The sequence below is a fragment of the Crinia signifera genome, chromosome 1, assembly GCF_055691185.1.
Source record: "Crinia signifera chromosome 1, ASM5569118v1, whole genome shotgun sequence".
Classification (NCBI taxonomy): Eukaryota; Metazoa; Chordata; class Amphibia; order Anura; family Myobatrachidae; genus Crinia; species Crinia signifera.
This window is the reverse complement of record NC_139217.1, coordinates 465,191,911-465,211,238: the sequence shown is the minus strand read 5'-3', so window position 1 is coordinate 465,211,238 and position 19,328 is coordinate 465,191,911. Positions and strand designations below refer to the sequence as shown.

Below are 19,328 nucleotides of genomic sequence, written 5' to 3'. Positions count from 1 at the left end.
CAACTGGGACGAACTTATTCAAATGGTGGGGAACGTTACATTTAGGCTGAAGGGAGGTGGGTTGGTTTAAGCACTTACAAGGAGGAGGGGTTATGGTGAGAGGCAGGGGGTTAGGTAGCGGATAAGGGGGTTAGAGATAGGCACTAGGGGGTAGGGGGAGTAGCTTAGGGTCTTAACTGAGCCCCTGATTGGATTCTATGTATCAGGATGCCAGGGTCGGAGTTTGATAGCCGGCATCCTGACTGCCGGGATATTGCATGTAACCCATATAATACTAGATACCAGTCCAGCCTACCCTCCTGGAATGGCAGAGAGGGTCCAGGGAATCGGGTCACGTTCCCAGCCCTCCGGAAAGGGAGTTAAGTATCCTGGAATGCTGGTAGTGTCCCACGACCCCCTCGGCAGGGGGTCCGTATAACCAAATGACGCGATTCATGGCCACGAGGATGCGGTCGCACCGGCCATGCCCCTAAACATAATGTCCTGCGGACACTCCTCCCCCCCCCCCATAAATAACAAAGGAACTGCCCTGGTGACAACTGAATTCATTGGAGTGCAACGACCTTGCACTCAGACAGGGGAGTGCGGACTTTTGTAACCCGGGATCTACTTTTTGTACATTTACTTACCAGGGATCTACCAGCGTCTCCCTCTGTGCAAAATATTCCCCTCCCAGTGCAATACGCCCCTTACACATTCATGCCAAAATTCACATTATGCCACACAGTATGAGCCAAAAATAACATTATGCCACACCGTATGAGCAAAAAAAAATCGAATATTCCACAAGAATGAGCCATTATGCCACACAGTATGAGTCAAACGTCACATTATGCCACACAGTATGAGCAAAGAAATCATATTATGCCACAGGGAATGAGCCGTAATTCACATTATGGGGGTTATTCTGGTTGATTCGCAAGGCTGCGAATTCGCAGCCTTGCGAGTCCACCAAACCCTGCCCGGCAAATGACTGCCCCCCCCCCCCCGCCCCCTCAAAGTGCGGCTTCGCCCGAACAGCTGCGAATGGATGTTTTGCATAAACATCCGTTCGCATGGCTCGGGTAACCGCCCACATCTTTCGATGGTTACCGACCATCGAATGATGTTTAGCGTGCACGCCTATAAAAGTGACTTTTCAGTTACTTACATTTGCGTGCACACTGGCGTGGATATGGCCGGGCAGCTGACATCCATATGGTAATGGGGCAGCCCATCTCCGCCCCCCCCCCCACGCCGCCATGGGTGCGTGCACCCGGCGAACCGAAAGGTCACTGTGGGTGCACGCACCATACGCCTGCACATGCGCAGATACCCGCCTGTGCATGTGCAGACGCGCAACATCGGAACTGCGTGCGAATGCACGCAGATCTGAATGAGGCCCTATGCCACACAAAAATTAGTCAAAATTCACATAATGACACACGGAATGAGCCAAAATAAAAACATTGTGGAGAAATCCATCCCCCCATGCAGCGCATGTCCCCACTTTAAACTCTTTCTGTAAAAGAGGATTCCCGACTGCTTGGGTCCAGCTTGCCGCTACCACTGAGCCTCTTTGCTGCCACTGACAGCCCGAGTCCTGATGCCGCTGATCCTACCCACCGCTGAGCACCTCTGCACAAGCCTGCGCCAGCTAAGGGAATCTGGCTGAGAGGCGCTCCATATGTAGACAATGTCTAGGCCAACAGGTAGTAGGGTGGGGGTGTATGAAGGAGGTGGTGTGCAGGCAGGAGGTGGTGTGCAGGCAGGAGGTGGTATGAAGGAGGTGGTGTGCAGGCAGGAGGTGGTGTGCAGGCAGGAGGTGGTATGAAGGAGGTTGTGTAGGCAGGGGGTGGTAGGAAGGAGGTGGTGTGCAGGCAGGAGGTGGTAGGAAGGAGGTGGTGTGCAGGCAGGGGGTGGTAGGTATTGGCAGAGTGTATATAAGTACGTGCAGTGTGGTTGTTAGACCTCACACTTAGAAGATATAACCAGTTTGAAGGGTTTATTCAAGTGGCAGGCTTGTAGGTTACAACAGTACTTTAGTAGTTAACTTCAAGCGGTAATACAACTTGTACATTTGGTAACGACAGTCTCTGGTTGTTACTTAGCTGTAGCGTTTTGGCGCGTGCAGGGTAAATGACAGTCTGCTGGTTTACGCTGCGGTATCTCTTCCAGTCTCGCTGCTGCCAATGATGACTGATCTCCCTGTGCAAAAGGTCACGCTGGTAACGGGTTTACAGCGGGGGCTTTCTCCTATGCGCTCCGGTGCACGTGGAGCTACAAACAGCATGGACGGAGTCACACACGATCTGAGGCACACTCTCTCTAACGCGGGGACTTCCTCACAGGAAAGAGTAACGCTGCCAGCAGGGTCAGGGGTCTCTGCCCTGCTATTCGCTTAAGCGACCTGTCACTCAGGGTGACGCTTAACTACGTTGGCTGCAAGGGGGAAAAGGAAGACTGTAAGTCTTACACTAAGCAGTGTATGCGGAGACAGGCGCTGAGCGCTGCAATCTAACACTCCCCCTCGCTTAAGGCTGTCTTCGGCTACATAAAAGAACTCAATACAATGCTTTGTCCTTTTGTAATACCTGTAACCGAAAATATGGTTAGAGAGAAAAAACATTCAGAACATCAAAAAACTTCAAATCAACATTTTTGAACTTAGACAAGTCCACAGTCCTTCACGAACTTAGTAAGCAAGTTTCCCGACAGTCCTTTAGTAAGCATGTCAGCGACATTCTGTTCACTTGCAATGTATTCAACATCAATGGACTTGTTCTCCACTAGTTCTCTGATGAAGTGATGTCTTATCGCGATGTGCTTTGACCTTCCATGGTGCTTGGTAGTACAGGAAAGATCTATTGCTCCCCTGTTATCACATGCGATACTGATAGTCTCTTCTTCATAAAGTAGACCTAACTCACACAAAGTCTCTTTGATCCAGAGTGCTTCTTTTGATGTCTCTGTAAGAGCCATGTATTCGGCCTCGGTTGTTGAGAGAGCAACGGTCGGTTGTTTTCTACTCGCCCAACTAACTGCTGCTCCGGCCAGTGTGAACAGGTAACCGGTGTGGGAACGACGATCATCTTCATCTGCTCCCCAGTCGGCATCGCAGAAGACTTTCAAATTTGAATTGCTTGTCTTGGCGAATTTTAATTTCAAGGAACTTGTACCTTTTAGGTATCTCAGAATCCTCTTCACTGCGATCCAATGTTGTCTTCCAGGATTTATTGCAAATTGGCTCACCCGACTGACTGCATGAGTGATGTCTGGACGAGTTCCAATACTTGCATACATAAGACTTCCAATCACATTCTTGTAAGGAACATCTTGCATTTCCTCTACTTCTTCTTGTGTGGTTGGTGACATACTTTTTGTAATCTTGATGCTTTTGTCAATTGGTGTATTCACTGACTTGGAGTCTGCCATCCCATACTTCAAGATTGTTGCCTCGATGTACGTTTGTTGGTCAACTGTGACTGTTCCCTTTTGCAAGTTTTGAACAATCCTCATGCCCAACAGATGATTGGCTGGACCTAAGTCTTTCAACTTGAATCTCTGTTTCAGTTGATCTCTTACACTTGTGATGTGATCTTCGTGACCTGCTATAAGTATATCATCCACATAGACTGCTATGATGAACAACTTTTCTCCCAGAGTTTTGTGATAAAGGCAGTGGTCAGTCTCTGATCTAATAAAATTCATTTCAAGTAGTACTGTGTCCAATTTTATGTACCAGCAACGACCACTCTGCTTTAGGCCATATATGGATTTCTTCAGAAGACACACCTTTTCTGTCTGAAGTTCATTCTCATCATAATGATCTGGTGATTCCATATAGATCTCTTCAAGTAGTTCTCCATTTAGGAACGCTGAATCGAAGTCTAGTTGGTATAGCAGTAAGTCTTGTAAGGTGGCGGCTGCAATTACTAATCTGAGAGTGTTATACCTCGCAACAGGTGAGTATATCTCCCCATAGTCAATTCCGGATCTCTGTGTGTATCCCTTAGCAACAAGACGGGCTTTGTAACGGGCAACTTCTCCGTCTGAATTTAACTTCTTGCAGAAGACCCACTTGTTCTTGACTGTCTTGCGGTTGCTTGGCCTGTTTACTATGGTCCAAGTATCGTTCTCTCTCAGTGCTGATAGCTCTGTGTCTATTGCAGATTTCCATTTCGCCCAATCACTGCACGCTTTCGCTTCTTGAATACTCTGAGGTTCACTGAAAACAATATTCGCATATTCTTCCTCATATCTTCTGGCTGGTATGCCCTTGTTTCTTCTTACAGAGGCTCTTTTAGTTGGTTCGCTTCCTTCTTCAGAATTTTCTGTTGCAGGTATGCTTTCTATTTCACATACCTCTACTAGTGCTTGCTTTTCTTGCTCTTTTGCTTTTGTGGGTGATGCTGTTTCTTGAAATATCACATCTCTTGATTTCAGAAGACGTCTGTTCTCTGCATCCCAGAGCCTGTACCCTTTGCTCTCCTCACAATAGCCTAGCAATATGCACTGTCTTGATTTTGGGTCAAGTTTCTTCCTTCTCTCTTTTGGTATATGTGCATAAGCTCTGCTCCCAAAGACACGAAGATGACTGATGTCTGGCTTCTTCCCAGACCAGGCCTCTAAGGGAGTTTTTCCCTTCACGGCCACTGTAGGTGTTCTGTTTTTCAGGTATACTGCAGTAGATACAGCTTCTGCCCAAAAACTCTTCTCCAGGCCAGCATCGTTCACCATCGCTCGTGCTCTTTCAACGATTGTTCTGTTCGCCCTTTCACTTACGCCATTCTGTTCAGGCGTGTAGGCCATCGTCAGCTGATGCTTTATGCCATGCCTTTTTAGGAAGTCGGTTAGTACTTCATTTTCGTACTCTCCCCCATTGTCGGATCTCAGGACCTTTAGCTTTAGGCCCGTCTGAGTTTCCACTAGGTTCTTGTACTCCACAATTTTCTTGACCACCTCACTTTTCTTCCTTATGAAGTATACGTGTGTCATTCTTGTGGCGTCATCGATGAGAGTCATGAAGTACTTGTAACCACTGGTTGACTCCTCTTCCATTGGTCCGCACACATCTGTGTGTACCAGAGCTAATTGCGTTTCTGCTCTGCCTGCTGACTTGGGAAATGGGTTGCGGGTCTGCTTGCCTTTTATGCAACTCTCGCACACAGGTCTTCCGGTGTCTTTCACTGTGATTCCTGTTGCCATCCCATCAGCTAATTTCTGGACATTATCATATCCTAAGTGTCCCAAACGTCTGTGCCAGAGCTCCATGGACTCATTTTCAGCAGAGGCTGCCAAAGCTACATATTCATCTGTGTCTAGGACGTATAGTTGGTTGCATCGGGTTGCTGAAGCAATTACAGTCCCTCTTTCATTATGCACCATACACTTGCCCTTTGCAAACTGGACTCTGTAGCCTTTTGTCTCGAGTACGCTGATAGCGATGAGGTTACTTCCCAATTCTGGTACATACAGGACGTCTTGGATATCTGTGACTACTGTCTGTCCCTCAATTCTTAGTCTCACTGTGATTGTCCCAACACTTGAAGCAGTAAGGATCTTTTCACCAATCCCGGTAACTGTTGTGGGTGTACACTGTGTTAAAGAATTGAACCACTCCTTGTTGCAGCTGAAGTGTCTAGAGGCTCCCGAGTCCATGTACCAGAGATCCCTCCTTGGCTTGTCTGTTACATTCAGTGCTGACTCGTTCCTTTTATCATGCCGCTTGTGCATGCCACTAGTGTTCTTCAGCCTGCATTCTGAAGCCTTGTGCCCTACTTTGTGGCACACATAACATTTGAATGTGCATTTCTTGGGTTTCGCACCCTTTGCTACTAAGGCAGAACCCTCAGCCATGGCATCCTTGTGGATTCTCTCTTGGAACTGTAGTAGTTTGGCTCTCACAACTTCAGTTGTAAGCTTGGTCTCATTTGACTCTAGTGCGACAACTAGGAAGTCAAATTCCTCTGTCAAATTCTGCAGCATTACCATTGCTACTTCTTCCTCATCCACTTTTGCTCCTACACACGCCAATTGCTGAGCTATCGATAATATTTTATCAATATAATCGTTCATGTCCTTGCATGCATTCAATTTTGTTCCATACAGTGTGCGTCTCAGACTTATCCTTCTCATTAAGCCTTTATTTTCATAAGCACCTTGTAGAGTTGTCCACATGTCCTTAGCGGACTCCTTCCCACAGATAGTAGAATAAACATGCTGCTCCACAGCCAGGCCTATTGTGCCAATGGCCTTGTCTACCTCTTCTGGGTTTGGACTATCTCCTGGGGCTATTGTGACTTTCCATAGCTTCTCCCTCTTAAGCTGCATTTCCATAGCGAACTTCCATGTAGTATAATTCTCTGAGCCTTTGAGCTTTGGAAAGTTCATGCTATGCCCTGTACTGTGCATTCTCGTTAACTCTTCCACAAATGGCAATTTAGAAATAATTCCTTTGTGTTCTTTTATGTACTGCGCTAGCACTTTGTCTTCAGGGGGTTAATCTTCGCGCACGTGACGTGCTGGGCCCATAACCTATTGGCAGAGTGTATATAAGTACGTGCAGTGTGGTTGTTAGACCTCACACTTAGAAGATATAACCAGTTTGAAGGGTTTATTCAAGTGGCAGGCTTGTAGGTTACAACAGTACTTTAGTAGTTAACTTCAAGCGGTAATACAACTTGTACATTTGGTAACGACAGTCTCTGGTTGTTACTTAGCTGTAGCGTTTTGGCGCGTGCAGGGTAAATGACAGTCTGCTGGTTTACGCTGCGGTATCTCTTCCAGTCTCGCTGCTGCCAATGATGACTGATCTCCCTGTGCAAAAGGTCACGCTGGTAACGGGTTTACAGCGGGGGCTTTCTCCTATGCGCTCCGGTGCACGTGGAGCTACAAACAGCATGGACGGAGTCACACACGATCTGAGGCACACTCTCTCTAACGCGGGGACTTCCTCACAGGAAAGAGTAACGCTGCCAGCAGGGTCAGGGGTCTCTGCCCTGCTATTCGCTTAAGCGACCTGTCACTCAGGGTGACGCTTAACTACGTTGGCTGCAAGGGGGAAAAGGAAGACTGTAAGTCTTACACTAAGCAGTGTATGCGGAGACAGGCGCTGAGCGCTGCAATCTAACAGTAGGAAGGAGGTGGTGTGCAGGCAGGAGGTGGTAGGAAGGAGGTGGTGTGCAGGCAGGAGGTGGTAGGAAGGAGGTGGTGTGCAGGCAGGAGGTGGTAGGAAGGAGGTGGTGTGCAGGCAGGAGGTGGTGTGCAGGCAGGAGGTGGTATGAAGGAGGTGGTGTGCAGGCAGGAGGTGGTAGGAAGGAGGTGGTGTGCAGGCAGGAGGTGGTAGGAAGGAGGTGGTGTGCAGGCAGGGGGTGGTAGGAAGGAGGTGGTGTGCAGGCAGGAGGTGGTAGAAAGGAGGTGGTGTGCAGGCAGGAGGTGGTAGGAAGGAGGTGGTGTGCAGGCAGGAGGTGGTAGGAAGGAGGTGGTGTGCAGGCAGGGGGTGGTATGAAGGAGGTGGTGTGCAGGCAGGAGGTGGTAGGAAGGAGGTGGTGTGCAGGCAGGAGGTGGTATGAAGGAGGTTGTGTAGGCAGGGGGTGGTAGGAAGGAGGTGGTGTGCAGGCAGGAGGTGGTAGGAAGGAGGTGGTGTGCAGGCAGGGGGTGGTAGGAAGGAGGTGGTGTGCAGGCAGGAGGTGGTAGAAAGGAGGTGGTGTGCAGACAGGAGGTGGTAGGAAGGAGGTGGTGTGCAGGCAGGAGGTGGTAGGAAGGAGGTGGTGTGCAGGCAGGAGGTGGTAGGAAGGAGGTGGTGTGCAGGCAGGAGGTGGTATGAAGGAGGTTGTGTAGGCAGGGGGTGGTAGGAAGGAGGTGGTGTGCAGGCAGGAGGTGGTAGGAAGGAGGTGGTGTGCAGGCAGGGGGTGGTATGAAGGAGGTGGTGTGCAGGCAGGAGGTGGTAGAAAGGAGGTGGTGTGCAGACAGGAGGTGGTAGGAAGGAGGTGGTGTGCAGGCAGGAGGTGGTAGGAAGGAGGTGGTGTGCAGGCAGGAGGGGGTAGGAAGGAGGTTGTGTGCAGGCAGGAGGTGGTATGAAGGAGGTGGTGTGCAGGCAGGAAGTGGTATGAAGGAAGTGGTGTGCTGGCAGGAGGTGGTATGAAGGAGGTGGTGTGCTAGCAGGAGGTGGTATGAAGGAGGTGGTGTGCAGGCAGGGGGTGGTATGAAGGAGGTGGTGTGCAGGCAGGAGGTGGTAGGAAGGAGGTGGTGTGCAGGCAGGAGGTGGTAGGAAGGAGGTGGTGTGCAGGCAGGAGGTGGTATGAAGGAGGTGGTGTGCAGGCAGGAGGTGGTAGGAAGGAGGTGGTGTGCAGGCAGGAGGTGGTAGGAAGGAGGTGGTGTGCAGGCAGGGGGTGGTAGGGAGGAGGTGGTGTGCAGGCAGGAGGTGGTAGGAAGGAGGTGGTGTGCAGGCAGGGGGTGGTATGAAGGAGGTGGTGTGCAGGCAGGAGGTGGTATAAAGGAGGTGGTGTGCAGGCAGGAGGTGGTAGGAAGGAGGTGGTGTGCAGGCAGGAGGTGGTAGTAAGGAGGTGGTGTGCAGGCAGGGGGTGGTAGGAAGGAGGTGGTGTGCAGGCAGGAGGTGGTAGGAAGGAGGTGGTGTGCAGGCAGGAGGTGGTAGGAAGGAGGTGGTGTGCAGGCAGGAGGGGGTAGGAAGGAGGTGGTGTGCAGGCAGGGGGTAGGGTTACCACCCGTCCGGGATTACTCCGGACAGTCCGGTAATTAAGACCGGCGTCCGGAGTCCGGGCGGGTGGCTTTCCCGGACTATACATAGTCCGGGAATAACCCGCCCGCCGCTGCCGCCCCCTCGTCTCCCCGCTCCCCCGCTGCCCTGCTCCCGTCCCCTCACGTCTCCCCCGCTGTGTATGCGGGAGAAACGTGCTGCTGCGGTGCTGCATATGCTGCTGGACCGCTAGCCAATGGCCGCTCGCGGTCCAGCAGCCACCAGTTGATTGGCTGCTGGACCGCGAACGGCCATTGGCTAGCGGTCCAGCAGCGGGAGTTAGAAATGTTAAAATCATACAGCACAGCAGCACGTCTCTCCCGCGAATACAGCGGGGGAGACGTGAGGGGACGGGCAGGCAGGCACAGGCACACTGACAAGCCTGTCTGCCTCCCGCAGGCGGGGGAGGGGGTTTCTATCCCCCTTGGCAACGAGCACACTGGCACAGATCAATCCCCCTCGGCAACGAGCACAGAGGCACAGATCAATCCCCCTCGGCAACGAGCACACTGGCACAGATCAATCCCCCTCGGCAACGAGCACACTGGCACAGATCAATCCCCCTCGGCAACGAGCACAGAGGCACAGATCTATCCCCCTCGGCAACGAGCACAGAGGCACAGATCAATCCCCCTCGGCAACGAGCACAGAGGCACAGATCAATCCCCCTCGGCAATGAGCACACTGGCACAGATCAATCCCCCTCGGCAACGAGCACACTGGCACAGATCTATCCCCCTCGGCAACGAGCAGAGGCACAGATCTATCCCCCTCGGCAACGAGCACAGAGGCACAGATCTATCCCCCTCGGCAACGAGCAAATTCAGTCCACCTTGGCATCGGCATGAAGCCCCTGGCATTGAGCATATAGGTAAGTGGCACTTATGTGTCAAATGTGTATGGTGTGTTATACAGTATGTCATGGGCATTGCTTAGTGTTATATAGTATGACATGGGCATTGCTTAGTGTTATATAGTATGACATGGGCATTGCTTAGTGTTATATAGTATGACATGGGCATTGCGGTGTTATATAGTATGACATGGGCATTGCGGTGCTATATAGTATGTCAAGGGCATTGCGTAGTGTTATATAGTATGTAATGGGCATTGCAGTGTTATATAGTATGTAATGGGCATTGCGGTGTTATATAGTATGTCATGGGCATTGCGGTGCTATATAGTATGTCAAGGGCATTGCGTAGTGTTATATAGTATGTAATGGGCATTGCAGTGTTATATAGTATGTAATGGGCATTGCGGTGTTATATAGTATATCATGGGCATTACGGTGTGTTATATAGTATGTAATGGGCATTGCAGTGTTATATAGTATGTAATGGGCATTACGGTGTGTTATATAGTATGTCATGGGCATCATGTGTGGGCTTATGAGTAATCGGAATTACAAAGTTCATTAAAACGTGCAATGGGCATTACGGTGTGTGGCATAAAATGTAATGGCCATTATGGCATGTGGTATACTATATAATGGGTGTGCGGTGTGTCAGCATTATGACAAAAATTTTGCTGCGCGCCTTCGGCGCGCACTGTCCATGTTTACCATCCTGTGCAAAAATTTGGTTGAGTCCTGGCATAATGTGTAATGGCCATTGCAGTACATGGAATAATACATCGTGATTGGCATCACGATGTGTGGCATAACTTGTAATGGCCATTATGGCATGTGGTATACTATATAATGGGTGTGCGGTGTGTCGGCATTATGTCAAGAATTTTGCTGCGCGCCTTCGGCGCGCACTGTCCATGTTGTCCATCCTTTGCAAAAAAATTGTTGAGTCCTGGCATAATGTGTAATGGCCATTGCAGTACATTGCATAACACGTAATTGGCATCACGATGTGTGGCATAACTTGTAATGGCCATTATGGCATGTGGTATACTATATAATGGGTTTGCGGTGTGTCGGGATTATGTAAAAAATTTGACGCGCGCCTTCGGCGCGCACTGTCCATGTTATCCATCCTGTGCAAAAATTCTGTTGAGTCCTGGCATAATGTGTAATGGCCATTGCGGTATATGGCATAACACGGAATTAGCATCACGATGTGTGGCATAACTTGTAATGGCCATTAATGTATGTGATATAACATGTAACTGGAATTATGGTATGCAAAATCAAGAATGAAATGGAAGCAAAGGTTTAAAAAAAAATCAACATAAGGTGGGTCTGGGGGCGGGTCTGGGGGTGGGGCTTGGATGGGTCAGTGGGTGTGTCAAGGGGCGGGCCAATGTCCGGGAATCTCTCAACAAAAAGGTGGTAACCCTAGCAGGGGGTGGTAGGGAGGAGGTGGTGTGCAGGCAGGAGGTGGTAGGAAGGAGGTGGTGTGCAGGCAGGGGGTGGTATGAAGGAGGTGGTGTGCAGGCAGGAGGTGGTAGAAAGGAGGTGGTGTGCAGGCAGGAGGTGGTAGGAAGGAGGTGGTGTGCAGGCAGGAGGTGGTAGGAAGGAGGTGGTGTGCAGGCAGGAGGTGGTAGGAAGGAGGTGGTGTGCAGGCAGGAGGTGGTAGGAAGGAGGTGGTGTGCAGGCAGGAGGTGGTAGGAAGGAGGTGGTGTGCAGGCAGGAGGGGGTAGGAAGGAGGTTGTGTGCAGGCAGGAGGTGGTATGAAGGAGGTGGTGTGCAGGCAGGAAGTGGTATGAAGGAAGTGGTGTGCTGGCAGGAGGTGGTATGAAGGAGGTGGTGTGCTAGCAGGAGGTGGTATGAAGGAGGTGGTGTGCAGGCAGGGGGTGGTATGAAGGAGGTGGTGTGCAGGCAGGAGGTGGTAGGAAGGAGGTGGTGTGCAGGCAGGAGGTGGTAGGAAGGAGGTGGTGTGCAGGCAGGAGGTGGTATGAAGGAGGTGGTGTGCAGGCAGGAGGTGGTAGGAAGGAGGTGGTGTGCAGGCAGGAGGGGGTAGGAAGGAGGTTGTGTGCAGGCAGGAGGTGGTAGGAAGGAGGTGGTGTGCAGGCAGGGGGTGGTAGGGAGGAGGTGGTGTGCAGGCAGGAGGTGGTAGGAAGGAGGTGGTGTGCAGGCAGGGGGTGGTATGAAGGAGGTGGTGTGCAGGCAGGAGGTGGTATAAAGGAGGTGGTGTGCAGGCAGGAGGTGGTAGGAAGGAGGTGGTGTGCAGGCAGGAGGTGGTAGTAAGGAGGTGGTGTGCAGGCAGGGGGTGGTAGGAAGGAGGTGGTGTGCAGGCAGGAGGTGGTAGGAAGGAGGTGGTGTGCAGGCAGGAGGTGGTAGGAAGGAGGTGGTGTGCAGGCAGGAGGGGGTAGGAAGGAGGTGGTGTGCAGGCAGGGGGTGGTAGGGAGGAGGTGGTGTGCAGGCAGGAGGTGGTAGGAAGGAGGTGGTGTGCAGGCAGGGGGTGGTATGAAGGAGGTGGTGTGCAGGCAGGAGGTGGTAGAAAGGAGGTGGTGTGCAGGCAGGAGGTGGTAGGAAGGAGGTGGTGTGCAGGCAGGAGGTGGTAGGAAGGAGGTGGTGTGCAGGCAGGAGGTGGTAGGAAGGAGGTGGTGTGCAGGCAGGAGGTGGTAGGAAGGAGGTGGTGTGCAGGCAGGAGGTGGTAGGAAGGAGGTGGTGTGCAGGCAGGGGGTGGTATGAAGGAGGTGGTGTGCAGGCAGGAGGTGGTAGGAAGGAGGTGGTGTGCAGGCAGGAGGTGGTAGGAAGGAGGTGGTGTGCAGGCAGGAGGTGGTATGAAGGAGGTGGTGTGCAGGCAGGAGGTGGTAGGAAGGAGGTGGTGTGCAGGCAGGAGGTGGTAGGAAGGAGGTGGTGTGCAGGCAGGAGGTGGTATGAAGGAGGTGGTGTGCAGGCAGGAGGTGGTAGGAAGGAGGTGGTGTGCAGGCAGGAGGTGGTAGGAAGGAGGTGGTGTGCAGGCAGGAGGTGGTATAAAGGAGGTGGTGTGCAGGCAGGAGGTGGTAGGAAGGAGGTGGTGTGCAGGCAGGAGGTGGTAGTAAGGAGGTGGTGTGCAGGCAGGGGGTGGTAGGAAGGAGGTGGTGTGCAGGCAGGAGGTGGTAGGAAGGAGGTGGTGTGCAGGCAGGAGGTGGTAGGAAGGAGGTGGTGTGCAGGCAGGAGGGGGTAGGAAGGAGGTTGTGTGCAGGCAGGAGGTGGTATGAAGGAGGTGGTGTGCAGGCAGGAAGTGGTATGAAGGAAGTGGTGTGCTGGCAGGAGGTGGTATGAAGGAGGTGGTGTGCTGGCAGGAGGTGGTATGAAGGAGGTGGTGTGCAGGCAGGGGGTGGTATGAAGGAGGTGGTGTGCAGGCAGGAGGTGGTAGGAAGGAGGTGGTGTGCAGGCAGGAGGTGGTAGGAAGGAGGTGGTGTGCAGGCAGGAGGTGGTATGAAGGAGGTGGTGTGCAGGCAGGAGGTGGTAGGAAGGAGGTGGTGTGCAGGCAGGAGGTGGTAGGAAGGAGGTGGTGTGCAGGCAGGAGGGGGTATAAAGGAGGTTGTGTGCAGGCAGCGGGTGGTATGAAGGAGGTGGTGTGCAGGCAGGGGGTGGTATGAAGGAGGTGGTGTGCAGGCAGAGGGTGGTGTGAAGGAGCTGATCTGCAGGCAGGAGGGAGATGTGCAGACAGAGGGGTGGTGTGCAGGCAGGGGGGCTGTGTGCAGGCAGGGGGGCGGTGTGTAGGAAAGGAGGTGTGTGCAGGCAGGGTGGGGGTGTAGGTAGGGGAGTGGTGTGCCATAGGGGGATGGTGTGCAGGCATGGGTGGTGTATAGTGAGGTCAGTGGCAAGTGAGGCACCCACCCGCCTTTGGGATTTTGGAGCAGGCCCTGGTTCCCAAAATATGGGGAAAAAATTAGTAGTGGTCCCCCATATTTTGGAACCAGCACCGGGCTCTTGAGCCAGCCCTGGTTCCAAAAATAAGGGGAACAAAATTAGTGGGGTCCCCCATATTTTTGGGATCAGCACCTAGGGCCTTATTCTAGTTCACTCTTTCTGACAAAATCCTTCTTAGATGGACAAAACCATGTGCACTGCAGGTGGGTCAGATGTTACTTGTGCAGAGAGAATTAGATTTGGTGGGGTTTTACTTCAAAGTGAGATTTATATTGCAGTGTAAAAATAATGCAGCCAGTATTTACCCTGCACAGAAACTAAATAACTTACCCAAATCTAATACTCTCTGCACATTTTACATCTGCCCCCCTGCAGTGCACATGGTTTTGTCCATCTAAGAAGGTTTTTGTCAGAAAGAGTGAAATAGAATAAGGCCCTTAGTTCCAGTAGCAGGGAGTGTAATGCCCTAGCCAGGGTACACGCTTGACGGGGTCCTGTGGCCATAACATTACCCACCCTAACTAGTTGGCCCTGGCTGGGAGATCTTGAGGAGGTGGAATCTCCCCCAAATAAAGGGGTCCCCCCTCTCCAGGGCACCCCATACCTGGGCTGAAGCCAGTGGCCAGTGTTTTAAAGTATTTTTTTTTACTTAATTTTCTTTCTTCACCCAGGTTGACACCTCCCCACCCACCCCACCACCAGGGCTTCTGCTATGTCTTCACCTCTTTTTCTTTGCCGCTGCCTCCTAGGACTTTGGCGTCTTCAGGAGATCTTCTCTCCTCCTCCTCCTCCGCCATCGCACTACCTGCCCCCTGGCTCGTGGCTAATATAGCCCGCTAAAGGGGCGGGATGATGATGAGGCAAGCCTTGATTGGCTGGCCATGGCCATTTAGAGAAAAAAAAAATATTATAGATTTTTTGTCGATGCCTGCTACCCTCGGCACCGCTGATGCTCGCTACCCCTGTTGTCACGGTCATGTGTGGGGAGAAAATAGCATCCCCAGGAGATGAAATTAGCTGGGGAGCAGGGAGCCCATATAAAATGCAGAGGCTGCTATCTGGTCACCCAACAGAAGTTATTTTGGGGGGAGGGGCACCAAATTACTTGCTATAAATCCTAGTTTCGGCCCTGGTCAGTGTGTCCTATCACATATGTCTCTGGTACAGGTAAGGAGTGGTATGCAGACAGGTGGATAGTGTGCAGGCAGGAGGTGGTGTGCAGGCAGGTGGGTAGTGTGCAGGCAGGAGGTGGTATGCAGGCAGGGGGTGGCATGCAGGAAAGAGGCGGAATGCAGACAGGGGGTGGTTTGCAGGTAGGAGGTGGTGTGCAGGCAGGGGGTGGTAAGCAGGCAGATGGTGGTATGCAGGCAGGGGGTGGTATGCAGGCAGGAGGTGATATGCAGGCAGGAGGTGATATGCAGGCAGGTGGTGGTTTGCAGGCAGGGGGTTGGTGTGCAGACAGGGGGTGCTGTGCAGGCAGGAGGTGGTATGCAGGCAGGTGGTGGTGTGCAGGCAGTGGGGTGGTATGCAGGCAGGAGGTTGGTGTGCAGGCAGGGAGTGGTGTGCAGGCAGGGGTTGGTGTGCAGGCAGGGGGTTGGTGTGCAGGCAGGGGGTTGGTGTGCAGGCAGGGGGTGGTATGTAGCAGGGAGCGGTGTGCAGGCAGGGGTTGGTGTGCAGGCAGGGGGTTGGTGTGCAGGCAGGGGGTGGTGTGCAGGCAGGAGGTGGTATGCAGAGAGGGGGTGGTATGAAGACAGGAGGTGGTGTGCAGGAAGGAGGTGGTATGCAAGCAGAGGGTGGTGTGCAGGCAGTGGGGCGGTATGCAGGCAGGTGGTTTGTGTGTAGGCAGGTAATGGTGTGCAGGCAGTGGGGGGGTATGCAGGTGGGTGCCGGAGAGGGTCCCTACAGGCATTACCCAACGTCGGGATCCAGACTGTCAAAACACAGACAGCCGGGTTCCCTACGGCCACCTGCTATTTTCGACCCCCATAGAGGGAGAATAGAATAGGTGGCGAGCGTAGCGAGCCACCATGCCCGCAGCGCGGCGAGCACAGCGAGCCCGCAAGGGGCTTAGTTGCGCTCACCATGCTGTCTGAGTCCGGACAGTCGAGATCCCGACGTCAGCTACTGACTGTCGGGATCCCGACTGTCAGAACTCTTTAGCACAGCCATGCAGGCAGGGGGTTGGTGTGCAGGCAGGGAGTGGTGTGCAGGCAGGAGGTGGTGTGCAGGCAGGGGTTGGTGTGCAGGCAGTGGGGTGGTGTGCAGGCAGGAGGTGGTGTGCAGGCAGGGGTTGGTGTGCAGGCAGTGGGGTGGTGTGCAGGCAGGGGTTGGTGTGCAGGCAGGAGGTGGTATGCAGGCAGGAGTTGGTTTGCAGGCAGTGGCAGTGGCGGATTCAGGGGGGGGCACCCGGGCACGTGCCCCCCCTGTCATTTATTTTGTAGCTGAGGACCAGGGCTTTCCAACGAGCCCAGCCCCGTGTCTCTAGCCCAGTGGGAACCGGAGATATCGCCTGGCAAAGCTGTAACGTTTTTTCCCCATAGGATAATATGGGACCCGTCAATTCCGACCCCCACCCGGTTCCGACGGCTGCCAGTTCCCACCCTGGCATCACATAAGCTTGTGGTTGATCTCAATTCCAAATCGCTGGGCCTTCAATATGATACCAGGCTGGTCCATATCGGTCAATCGGTTCTAGAGATATTGCGTGTAAACCGATTTTTTTATTTTTAAAAATGTAATTTCATGGCTGTCCATGTACTTTGAGGGCAGATTACTCTGGAACCAAATTTCCAGTTTCACTGGACCAAAATCATTCAAAGCACACTCAAAAGTTCTTCAATATGATACTTGTCTCATGTAAATGGGTCAGTTGGTTCCAAAGATATAGCCACTTAAATGAGATAACTGGTTAAAGGGGGAGGGGTGATTTTTTCTCCCCCTCACACCAGAAAATGCAGGGACTAGGCTGGTGTAAAAGGGGCCAACCTGGGAATGCATTTTCTGGTGTGAAAGGGGTATTATTTCAAATAGCCAGGACCTGCAGTGCTCTGAATACAGCCAGGCTCTGCCACTGTCAGTGGCTATCACTTCTGCCTGGCGGCGGCTGTCCCCCATTTACCACGAGCATGTATTCCCCCTTGGCAATGAGCATGTTATCCCACATGGCAACAAGCATGGAACCTCCGGCAATGAGCATGGAACCCTTGGCAATGAGCATGTAGAGAAGCAGCACTTATTTAGCATAATTTTTAATAGGCATTATGGTGTTTGGCATAATACATAATGCGTGTAACTTAAAGTGTAATGGACATTATGGTGTAAATGTTTAATGCGTGCCTTTGGTGGACAATGTCCCTGTTTATGAAGCGTATTGTGAATTTTGGCTTAATCTGTGTGGCATTATGTGAATTCTGGCTCAATCCATGTGGCATTATGTGAATTTTTGCTCAATACATTTGGCATCATGTGTAAGGGGCAAGTACAGATGGAGCTGGCCTTATTATTGCTGGCGGAGCGCCAGGACCGTGTCCCTGGCGATCCGCCAGCAATCTGGCGCTCTGGCTGAATGAGACGCTCGTGCGTCTCCCACGCACGAGCGTCTCAATAGCCGGGCGGCGAGGCGGCGCGGCGGGTGCAGTCCTGCCCGTCTCCAGCTTCAGGGAGACGGGCAGGGCTGCGGGGGGCTGCGGGGGGGCGGTGTGGACCGGCGGGGACCCGGGGAAGCCGGCGGGGACCCGGGGAAAGGCACCGTCGGAACGGGACGCGCGTGCACCTCGTGCACGCGCGTCCCCTTCCGACATACAGATGGCGAGGGGCGGGGGATGGCGGGTGGCGAGTCCTCCGCCATCCCCAGCAACGACAAGCCCGGCGCTATCTGTATAATGGGGTCTAGTATTTTGTTGCATAATGTGTAGAAGTTGTATATGGTGTTGTACACTACACTAAAGGACACGACCCCTGTTGAGTGGCCACACACCCTTTTACGGAGCGCGCACAACTACATCCTTCACTTTTGTCGCCATGGTGGGCCTGCGCACTTTAAATGCCAGGGCCTATTTTTAATCCCATTCCCACCCTCTCTCTGCTGCTCTCTTAGCATGTACACTGGCACCACTAACACCGCCCCTCCCCCACCTATACCCTCTTTTATCATGGTGCCCCCCCTGTCATTTTATCCTGGGCAGTGGGGTGGTGTGCAGGCAGGGGGTGGTGTGCAGGCAGGGGTTGGTGTGCAGGCAGGGAGTGTTGTGCAGGCAGGAGGTGGTGTGCAGGCAGGGTTGGTGTGCAGGCTGGGGTTGGTGTGCAGGCAGTAGGGTGTTGTGCAGGCAGTGGGGTGGTGTGCAGGCAGGAGGTGGTGTGCAGGCAGGAGTTGGTGTGCAGGCAGGGAGTGTTGTGCAGGCAGGAGGTGGTGTGCAGGCAGGGTTGGTGTGCAGGCAGGAGGTGATGTGCAGGCAGGGGTTGGTGTGCAGGCAGTGGGGTGGTGTGCAGGCAGGGGTTGGTGTGCAGGCAGGGGTTGGTGTGCAGGCAGTGGGGTGTTGTGCAGGCAGTGGGGTGGTATGCAGGCAGGGGGTGGTATGCAGGCAGGCAGGGGCGTAACTAGATGTTTGAAGGCCCCAGAGCAAAAGTTTGTATGGGCCCCCTATTTAACAACTGATGGTGATAAATGTATGTAAAACATATTACTAAGACAGTAAAGATGGGCCCCCTTCAGCTCAGGGCCCCATAGCAGCTGCACCCTTTGCACCTGTGTGCAGGCAGTGGGGTGGTGTGCAGGCAGGGGTTGGTTTGCAGGCAGTGGGGTGGTGTGCAGGCAGTGGGGTGGTGTGCAGGCAGGGGTTGGTGTGCAGGCAGTGGGGTGTGCAGGCAGGGAGTGGTGTGCAGGCAGGGGGTTGATGTGCAGGCAGTGGTGTGGTGTGCAGGCAGTGGGGTGGTGTGCAGGCAGTGGTATGGTGTGCAGGCAGTGGGGTGGTGTGCAGGCAGTGGTGTAGTGTGCAGGCAGTCGGTGGTGTGCAGGCAGTGGGGTGGTGTGCAGGCAGGAGGTGGTGTGCAGGCAGTGGTATGGTGTGCAGGCAGTGGGGTGGTGTGCAGGCAGTGGGGTGGTGTGCAGGCAGCCGGTGGTGTGCAGGTAGTGGGGTGGTGTGCCAGGGGCAAACGCAGGATTTTCAGAAGGGGGTTTCCAGAGGGTCGGAGCAAAGCACGGAGATGGACACTTAGGTGACCCAGTATATGCCGGGTCAGTTAAAGTATTATAGATAGACCAAATGTATATAAATAATAATAATAAAATATATATACATATATACATACATATATTTATATATATATATATATATATATATATATATATATATATATATATATATATATATATATATAGTGTGTACGGCTGGCACTTCTCCTTCTTCAAAAGGGTTTTGTGGGCCAGGTGCCTTCAGCGGGGGAGCAGCGGGTAGATGCCCCAAGCATATAGTGAGGATAGCGGCGGCACTCAGGACTTAGTGAAGAAAAGAACGACAAGTAGCCAATAGAGATGACGTTTCAGCCCTTACAGGCTTTTATCAAAAAACAGCTTACATGAATACATAAGGTGCTCTTACCTCTATAAGTAGTGCAGGATCAGTGCTGTAAGCAAGGACTGCGGCCACTCGTGGACGCCGGGGGCGCAGTGTGAGTGACGTCACTGCCTGTGAGACCGTTGACACAGCAACGCGTCTGTTCATCAAAAAATACAATAAAGTTTTGTTGAAAAACTGAAGAAAAAAATAGAAAAAGTGCTTTTAAATGCGTGCAGGGGTAAGCCACTGTCATTGCCTATAACACAGGTGCTGCAACCAA

At 52.6% G+C, this 19,328-nt stretch overlaps 1 long non-coding RNA gene across 1 annotated transcript in view; it reads left to right on the top strand.

Moving 5' to 3' along the window:
- The window catches only part of LOC146032492 (uncharacterized), a 36,400-nt gene that overhangs the window by 1,005 nt on the left and 16,067 nt on the right, over nt 1-19,328 (top strand). The window lies entirely within an intron of this gene.